This window comes from Theropithecus gelada, chromosome 3, assembly GCF_003255815.1.
Source record: "Theropithecus gelada isolate Dixy chromosome 3, Tgel_1.0, whole genome shotgun sequence".
NCBI classification, from domain to species: Eukaryota; Metazoa; Chordata; class Mammalia; order Primates; family Cercopithecidae; genus Theropithecus; species Theropithecus gelada.
In genome coordinates, this window is record NC_037670.1 from 87,345,431 (window position 1) to 87,353,271 (window position 7,841).

Genomic DNA, 7,841 nt, shown 5'->3' on the forward strand with positions numbered 1-7,841 from the left:
TTGTTTCAGGAAAGTTGTCAATTTCCTTCTTAATTTTTTCATTCACTCACTGGTCATTCAGGAGCATATTGTTTGAGTTTTATGTTTTTGTATAGCTTCCAAAATTCTTCTTTTTATTGATTTCTAGTTTTAATCCATTGTGGTCAGAGAGAATACTTGATGGGATTTCAATTTTTTTGAATGTTTTAAAACTTGTTTTGTAGCCTAACTTATGACCTATACTTGAAAATGATTCATGTGCTGAGGAGAAGGACGTATATTCTGCAGCCATTGGATGAAATGCTCTATAAATAGTTATGAGGTCTATAGTGCAGATTAAGTCTGATGTTTCTTTATTGACTTTCTGTCTGGATTATCTGACCAATGCTAAAAGTGGGTGTTGAGGTCTCCAGCTATTATTGTATTGGGGTTTGTCTCTCTCTTTAGCTCTGATATTTGCTTTATATATCTAAGTGTTCCAGTATTGAGTGCATATATATTTACAATTTTTATATCCTCTTGCTAAATTGACCTCTTTATCATTATATAAAGAACTTTTTTGTCTCTTTTTATAGTTTTTGTGTTGGAATCTATTTTATCTGATATCGGGGAAACCCACCCCCAATAATTCAACATGGGCTCTTTTCTATTTCCCTAAGTGTCAGCTGGTCTGAGAAATAAAGGAAAAGAGTACAAAAGAGAGAAATTTTAAAGATGGGCATCTGGGGGAAACATCACATGTTAGCAGGTTCCGTGATGCCTCCCAAGCTACAAAACCAGCAAGTTTTTACTAGTGATTTTCAAAAGGGGAGGGAGTGTACGAATAGGGTGTGGGTCACAGAGATCACATGCTTCACAAGGTAATAAAATATTACAAGGCAAATGCAGGCAGAGCAAGATCACAGGACAGGGGTGAAATTAAAATTGCTAATGAAGTTTTGGGCACACATTGCCATTGATAACATCTTATCAGGAGATAGGGTTTAAGAGCAGACAACTGGTCTGACCAAAATTTATTAGGCGGGAATTTCCTCGTCCTAATAGGCCTGGGAGCACTATGGAAGACCGGGGCTTATTTCATCCCTTATCTGCAACTATAAAAGACAGACGTCCCCAGAGTGGCCATTTTAGAGACCTCCCCTTGGGAACGCATTCTCTTTCTCAGGGATGTTCCTTGCTGAGAAAAATAATTCATTGATATTTCTCCTATTTGCTTTTAAAAGAAGAGAAATATGGCTCTGTTCTGCCCGGCTCTCAGGCACCCAGACCTAATGGTTATCCTGTTCTTTTTTCAAGGTGCCCAGATTTCATATTGTTTAAACAATTTGTGCAGTTAATGCAATCATCACAGGGTCCTGAGGCGACATACATCCTCAGCTTATGAAGATGACAGGGTTAAGAGATTAAAGTAAAGACATGCATAGGAAATCACAAGAGTATTGATTGGGGAAGTGATAAGTGTCCATGAAATCTTCAAAATTTAAGTTCAGAGACTGCAGTAAAGACAGGCATAAAAAATTATAAAAGTATTAATTTGGGGAAATAATAAAGGTCCATGAAATCTTCACAATTTATATTCTTCTGCTGCGGCTTCAGCCGGTCCCTCCGTTCAGGGTCCCTGACTTCCCGCAACAGTCTGATACATGTATGGTCACTCCTGTTTTTTTTTTTGTTTCCATTTGCATAGGACATCTTTTTCCATCCCTTTAATTTCCATCTATGTGTGTCTTTAGAGGTGAAGTGTGTTCCTGTAGGGAATAGATCACTGGGTCTTGTTTTCTTATCCATTCAGTCACTCTTTATGTTTTGATTGGAGAATTTAGTCTGTATACATTTAGTATTATTATTGATAAGTAAGTACTTATTCCTGCTGTTTTGTTATTTGTTTTCCAGTTGTTTTGTGGTCTTGTCTTCCTTCCTGTCTTCCTTTTAGTGTAGGTGATTTTCTGTGGTGGTATATTTTAATTTCTTGCTTTTTATTTTTTTCTGTATCCACTGTATGTTTTTAGATTTGAGGTTACCATGAGACTTGCAAATAGTGTCTCATAACCCCTTATTTTAAACTGATGACAACTTAACACTGATTGCCTGAACAAAGAAACAAACTAACAGATAACCAAAACGAAAATAAATAAATACTATATACTTTAACTTCATCTCCCTGCTTTTTAACTTTTTATTGTTTCTGCTTGTATCTTATTGTACTGTGTATGTCTTGAAAAGTTGTTGTAGTTATTTTTTATCAGTTTATCTTTTTGTCTTTCTACTTAAGATATGTGTAGTTTACACACCACAATTACAGTGTTGTAATATTCTGGTTTTTTCTGTTTACTTACTATTACCAGTGAGCTTTGTACCTTCAGATGATTTCTTGCTCATATTAACACGCTTTTTTTTCCAGATGGAAGAATGTCCTTTAACATTTCTTGTAGGACTGGTATGATGTTGATGAAATTCCTCAGTTTTTGTTTGTCTGGGAAAGTCTTTATTTCTCTTTTGTGTTTGAAGGACATTTTCACTGGATCTACTATTCTAGAGTAAAACTGTTTTTCCTTCAGCACTTTAAATATGTCATGCTAGTCTCTCCTGACCTATAAGGTTTCCACTGAAAAGTATCCTGCCAGATGTATTGGAACTCTATTTTATGTTGTTTATTTCTTTTCTCTTGCTGCATTTAGGATCCTTTCTTTATCCTTGACCTTTGGGAGTTTGATTATTAAATGCTTTAAGGTAGATTTTTTTTTTGGGTTAAATCCACTTGGTGTTCTATAACTTTCTTGCACTTGTATATTGATATCTTTCTGTAGGTTTGGGATGGTCTCCATTATTATCCCTTTGAATAAACATTCTACTTCTTTCTCTACCTCCTCTTTAAGGCCAATAACTCTTAGATTTGCCTTTGGAGGCTACTTTTTAGATCTTGTAAATGTGTTTCATCCTTTTTAATTATTTTTTTCTTTTGTCTCCACTGATTATTTTCAAATAGCCTGTCTTCAAGCTCATTGATTCTTTCTTCTGCTCGATTGATTCTGCTGTTAAAAAGCTCTGATGCACTCTTCAGTGTGTTACCTGGATTTTTCAGCTCCAGAATTTCTGCTTGATTCTTTTCAATTATTTCAATATCTTCATTAAATTTATTTGATAAGATTCTGAGTTTCTTCACTGTGTTTTCTTGAACTCCACTGAGTTTCCTCAAAACAGCTATTTTGAATTCTCTGTCTGAAAGATCACATATCTCTGTCTCTCCAGTATTGGTAACTCGTGCCTTATTTAGTTTGTGTTGACATCATGTTTTCTTGCATGGTCTTAATGCTTGTAGATGTTCGTCAGTGTCTGGGCATTGAAGAGTTAGGTATTTATTGTAATCTTTACAGTTTGGGCATGTTTCTACCTGTCAGTCTTGGGAAGGCTTTCCAGGTATTTGAAGGGACATGGGTGTGGTGATCTAAGTTTTTGGTCACTGTAGCCATATCTGCATTTTGAGGGATTGAGCCCAGTAACTCTGTGGCTCTTGCAGACCTGTGGAAGTACTGCCTTGGTGGTCTTGGATAAGATCCAGAAGAATTATTTGGATTACTAAGCGACTCTTGAATCAGATCTTCCTTTACTTTCTCCCAAACAGAGTCTCTCTCTCTCTCTGCTGAGCTGCCTGGAGCAGGGGGAGGGGTGACACAAGCACCCTTGTGCCCACCACCACTGGGACTGTGCTAGGTCAGACCAGCACAGCACCAGGTCTTGCCCAATGTCCATGGTAACCACTGCCTGGCTATTGCCCATATTTGCTCAAGGCTGTAGGGCTCTACAATCAGCAGGTGGCAAAGTCAGCCAGGCTAGTTTCCTTCTCTTCAGGGCAGCAAGTTCCCCATGTCCTGGGCAGGTCCAACGATACCATCCAGGAGCCAGGGTCTAGAATTGGAAACCTTAGAAGTCTACCTGGTGCTCTATTCTACTGTGGCTGATCTGGCACTCAAGCCACAAGACAGTCCTTACTACTTTTTCCTCTTCTTTTCACAAACAGAGGAGTCTCTCCCCATAGCAACCACCATCCCAGGCCTGCAGTGAGTACTGCTTGGCTATCCCTGATGATTATTCAAGGCCCATGGGCTCTTCTGTCAGCTTGTGTTGAAGGTTGCAAGGCCTGGGGCTCTCCCTTCAATGCAGTGGGTTCCCCAGTTGGCCCAGGGCAGATCCAGAAATGCCTTCCAATAACCAAGGAATCTGGAATCCTACAAGTCTGCTTGGTGCTGTAACCAAGTGTGGCTGAACTGGTGCCTAAGTTGCAAGACAAAATCCTCTTTACTCTTCCTCTCCTCTCCTCTCCTCTCCTCTCCTCTCCCCTCCTCTCCTCTTCTCTCCTCTCCTCTCCTCTCCTCAAGCAGAGGTAAGGAATCTCTCCTAGAACTGTGAGCTTCACTGCCTGGGGTAGAAGGAGGAGTAGGGCAAGCACTCCCTTAGCCACTCCAACTGAGCTGGTGTCTCACTAGGTTGCATGCTCCCTCAAGTCCCCTGGCTCCAAGTCCAGCACAGCACCATGACTTGCAGACACCAAGAAATGCAGTCCATGTGGCCTAGACTGCATTTTGAGTTTACTTAGAACCCCGGAGCACTTTAGCCCATGGTAGCGGGGCCGTGGGAACTCAGGCTGTGACTACTAGAAGAGATGATTCCCCTCTGGCTAGGTTTAGACTAAATGCTTCCTCCGTAGGTGCTGGCTGAGTTCTGCCTGGTGTACTGAGTTCCAATGCAAAGTCCCACAATCATTGTGCTCTCCCTCACCCAAGTAAACAGATTCTTTCTCTGAGGCCTGAGCCTGCTGCTGGAGAATGAGAGAGGAGTGATGTTGGCAGTTCAAGACTGTCTTTCCTATCCTCTCCAGGGCTTCTTTCAGTGATATGAAGTCAAAACCAGGTACTGTGATTACTCACCTGATTTTTGGATCTTATGAAAGTACTTTTTTGTGTGGATAGTTGTGCAATTTGGTGTTCCTGCAGGAAGAATGATTGCTGGAGGTTTCTATTTAGCCATCTTGCTCTGCCTTCTCTCAAAATATTATATTTTCTGATAATGCTAAGTGCTAAGTCCCTCCTACTCTTTGTTATTGCCAACGGAGGAACACATACACACACACGAGAAATAAAACAGGGGGATACATTCTGGTTCTGCATTTTATCCAGTGGAATTCAGATAAAAGTAGTTGATGATTCCTAATAAATAAAATACTTTGTCCTTTTATTTTCAAATAGTTTTTTAACCCCTCTAGCTGACACGGAATTTCTTTTTCAAGGTAACTTATTGCCATACATGTAGCCAGGCTACTTGGGAGAACAAAAATGAAAAATTTTGTGAAGTGTGCTTAGAGTACCAAATGATGTGTGATCAGTTCCTATAGAGTTAAGAATGTGTTCTTGATACCTTAGTGCTTTTCAGCATTATATGCCTTCTTTGTTTCCTGCAGCTGGTAAAAGTCTGGAAAGTGTTCTTTAGATGTTATTTACATTAGACTTGCTTTCCTATTGGATAGAACAACAGGGTTTTCTAAGAAAAGGCTGAGGAATAAGAAAGGATTCATAGGAAGAAAGACCTCCCAACCTTGAATGTAGGTGCTACCTATTCGCGGATCCAAAGTTGGGCCTACACGATATGATGAAGTCTCAAGCAGCATACCCAGCACATTAAATGCATCACAGAGATTTGGACAAACTATGTCCCTTCCCTTGTCTTTAATTTCTGCGTCTAGAAAGTGTAATTGACAATATCTATTTTACCTCTTGGGATTGAAATATGGTAATATATGCAAAGTAGCTGGTGCACAGAAGGAAAATATTATTATCAGTGGTACTATTAATAGTGATAGTAATATATTAAAAAATCAGTATATAAGGAAAAGCTGCCAATGCAGGGGAAGAAACAGGGTTCTCAGAGATCATCCAAGATAAAGGTTGTCTGTGCTCAAGATACTGTGAAGAGTGAAAGGGGAAATAGGATGAAAGGCCAGAGTGTTGTTGGCGCCATCTTTGTCAGCCCAAACACATCATTGTCAGGCAAACTTTGGAAAGCTCTTGCTGAGAGAAACGTCTGCATTGTCTCTACAATACTAGAGTATAACAGGGAAACATGCCAGATATTCTTCCAACAAAAATGGACATTCACATGTATCATTGGGTTTCCTTTGCATTCATTCAGTAATATGTCAATTGTTATGTAATATATGGCCATTGTGCCTCATTGTCTACCTATGCCTTGAGATGTTTAGGGTTTCAGCTTTAAAGTGGATCATCTCAATGTAACCCTAGAAAGCATATCTAAAAGAAGCAGGGTTCCCTTCTGTCAGCAAAGAAATCGAGAGTCCACGTAAACAATTGTAAAAGAGAGAAGGAAGCTTGGCAACTCCAGAGGAGGGGAGGAGAAACTTCAGGATGATCTATAAGAGCTCACTATTTTTAAAAAATACCTTCTGTTAGACTTCTCTCATCACAATACTAATGCTATAAGCAAAGGTGTATATCAACAAATCCTTAGACATAGGAGGACAACCCTAAATAAGGTTTACATTTTTAGCTTACGGGCAAAATTTTTTCAAAAAGCATCCTGTGCTTTTGAGTGCTTCCTGTGCACGCATACATTTATTCAACATTTGACAAAAATATATTTATGATGTGCCAGGTAACATGCACCTCATCTTCCCTGGACCCCAAACCTACCAGGGCCATGTCCTGGGTAGTAATATCCACAAGCGAGGAGAGATGAGAGGAAATCCTGGTGAATGGGTGCCCTGTCTGGCACAGACCAGGAAGCTTGAGCTTGGCAGATGCAGGGCCCTTGAAAAGAGATTTGAGACTATCTTGTGGATCTTATGTTATAGAATCAGATCTCCACATAGAGGAAAGTTTAGACTATGAGACTCTCCCCATCCTCCCAACTCTGAGCAACGTCATGCAACAATGTAAGTGAATTCATCAGACCCAGGATGGAAAGAGAGATTCCTTCAGAATTTTCCAAACAGCTTTTCAAAAATCTGTGGTTTGGCAAATATAAAAATATCTCTCTTTAACTCAAGATGTTTCTCCCTTCATGTTTTTTTAATTGTGGTAAAATATACATAGCATAAAAATTACCATTCTAACCATTTAAACTATGCAATTCAATGGCATTAAGTGCATTCACATTGTTGTGCAACCATCATTACCATCCATCTCTAGAACATTTTCATCATGCCAAACTGAAACTCTGTACCCATTAAACAATAATGCCCCTGTGCTTTTCAATCCATTCAGATTGGAAATGAAATTTAATGTTAGATATGGTTTTGATTCCCAGTTGCTCCCTTATAAATATATTATTTTCAAAATAATATTTGTATGCCCTTGCACAGTGCTACACAAGATGCTGAAGAAGTTTTCTGGAAGTTTTTTATCACAGAACTGAACAGTCTTTTATCACAGAACAGCTGCATTAAAACTGAGCTTAAGTGACCAGGCACGATAGTTCACATCTTTAATCCCAGTGCTTTAGGAGGCCAAGGCAGGAGGATCACTTGAGGACAGCAGTTTGAGACCAGCCTGGGAAATTGGCAGGACCCTGTATCTACAACAAAAGCAACAACAACAACAACATCTAGCTGGGCATAGTGGTGCACCTGTAGTTCTAGATACTCAGGAGGCTGAGATGGGAGGGTTTCTCGAGCCCAGGAATTTGAGTTGCAGTGAGCTATAATCATGCCACTGCACTCCAGCCTGCACGACAGAGCCACACCATATCTCTAAAAAACAAACACAGGAAGCGAACTTGAATGGGTGACAGCATGAAAATCTTGTTTCCCATTCCTCCCAAACAGTTTCTAAAAAAGATAGGAGTGAGAGAAA